At 49.0% G+C, this 2,190-nt stretch overlaps 1 pseudogene; it reads left to right on the plus strand.

Annotated features, from left to right (window-relative positions):
• Positions 1–433: 433 nt before the first annotated feature.
• LOC101150436 (keratin, type I cytoskeletal 18-like) lies at positions 434–1,724 on the plus strand (annotated as a pseudogene).
• Positions 1,725–2,190: the final 466 nt, after the last annotated feature.

The raw sequence follows: 2,190 nt of genomic DNA on the forward strand, positions 1-2,190 counted from the left end.
AATATTTATTTAGTGTCTATAATATATATATTTCAATTTTTTTTTGTAGAGATGGGGGTCTCACTATGTTGCCCATGCTGGTCTTGAACTCCTGGCCTCAAGCAATCCTCCCGCCTTGGCCTCCCAAAGTGTTTGGATTACAGGGATAAGCGACTACACCTGGCCTGTGCTTTTTAAGTATCATGATTTCACCCATTAGCTTATTTACTGCAGTTGTAGCTATTGCACAGCAGTCTCCCTTGTGTCAGGAACAGTTAATAAGTACTGAAGGTGGACAGTGAGAAATAATAAGATAAAATAAAAATAGAATAATAAGAAATGGTTCTCTTCCAAGAGTTATAACTTAGAAATATACATTCAAATTAACATACTAGAAAATACAGGTCGTCGGCAAAGCCTGAGTCCTGTCCTCTCACTCTCCTCTGTGGACAGCATGAACTTCACCACTCGCTCTACCTTCTCCACCAACTACTGGTCCCTGGGCTTTGTCCAGGCGCCCAGCTACAGTGCCCGGCCAGTCAGCAACACGGCCAGCGTCTATGCAGGCAGCAGGGGCTCTGGTTCCTGGATCTCCATGTCCCACTCCTCCAGCTTCTGGGGCGGCATGGGGTCTGGGGGCCTGTCCGCGGGGATGGCTGGGGGTCTTGCAAGAATGGGAGGCATCCAGAACAAGAAGGAGACCATGCAAAGCCTGAAGTACTGCCTGGCCTCCTACCTGAACACAGTGAGGAACCTGGAGACGGAGAACTGGAAGCTAGAGAGCAAAATCCGGGAGCACCTGGAGAAGAAGGGACCCCAGTTCAGAGACTGGAGCCGTTACTTCCAGACCATCAAGGACCTGAGGGCTCAGATCTTCGCAAATACTGTGGACAATGCCTGCATCGTTCTGCAGATTGACAGTGCCCGTCTTGCGGCTGATGATTTTAGAGTCAAGTATGAGACGGAGCTGGCCATGCACTAATCTGTGGAGAATGACATCCATGGGCTCTGCAAGGTCATTGATGACACCAGTGTCACTTGGCTGCAGCTGGAGACAGAGATCAAGGCTCGCAAGGAAGAGCTGCTCTTCATGAAGAAGAACCACGGAGAGGAAGTAAAAGGCCTACAAGCCCAGATTGCCAGCTCTGGGTTGACCTTGGAGGTAGATCCCCAAATCTCAGGACCTCGCCAAGATCATGGCAGACATCTTGGCCCAATATGACAAGCTGGCTCAGAAGAACAGAGAGGAGCTGGACAAGTACTGGTCTCAGCAGATTGAGGAGAGCACCACAGTGGTCACCACGCAGTCCGTCAAGGTTGGAGCTGCTGAGACGACACTCACGGAGCTGAGATGTACAGTCCAGTCCTTGGAGACTGACCTGGACGCAATGAGAAATCTGAAGGCCAGCTTGGAGAACAGCCTGAGGGAGGTGGAGGCCCGCTACACCCTGCAGATGGAGCAGCTCATCGGGATCCTGCTTTACCTGGAGTCAGAGCTGGCACAGACCCGGGCAGAGGGGTAGCGCCAGGCCGAGGAGTATGAGACCCTGCAGAACATCAAGGTCAACCTGGAGGCTGAGATCACCACCTACCGCTGCCTGCTGGAAGATGGCGAGGACTTCAATCTTGGTGATGCCTTGGACAGCAGCAACTCCATGCAAACCATTCAAAAGACCACCACCTGCCGGATAGTGGATGGCAAAGTGGTGTCTGAGACCAATGACCCCAAAGTTCTGAAACATTAAGCCAGCAGAAGCAGGGTACCCTTTGGGGAGCAGAAGGCCAATGAAAAGTTCAGCGGTCCAAAAAAAAAAAAAGAGAAAATACAGTGTTATAGCAGATAAATGTATACATTTGGAATGTATACATGTATACATGTGGAATCGTATACAAATGTATACATGTGGAATCGACAAGGTCTCTGGGTGAGCATCATGGAAGAGGTGGCATTTCAGATCTCGATGGATATAGATAGGAAAATATGGGAGAAGGGTATAGCAGGAAAAGAGAAAATTGTAAGCAAAGACCCCAAAGCAGAAAAGCATTTGGTTCAGTCAGAGAATGGTGAGACAGAAAAAGAAACGGAGATAGAATTTTGGAGCTAGAGTCCCGGGGTACTAACCTCAGTGCTGAAACATACCGTGTCCTTTGACAAGTGACTTGAACTGTGTCTTGGTTTTCTCCTCTGTAAAATGGGGATAAGATTTGTAC

The sequence above is a fragment of the Gorilla gorilla genome, chromosome 18 (genome assembly GCF_029281585.2).
Source record: "Gorilla gorilla gorilla isolate KB3781 chromosome 18, NHGRI_mGorGor1-v2.1_pri, whole genome shotgun sequence".
Classification (NCBI taxonomy): domain Eukaryota; kingdom Metazoa; phylum Chordata; class Mammalia; order Primates; family Hominidae; genus Gorilla; species Gorilla gorilla.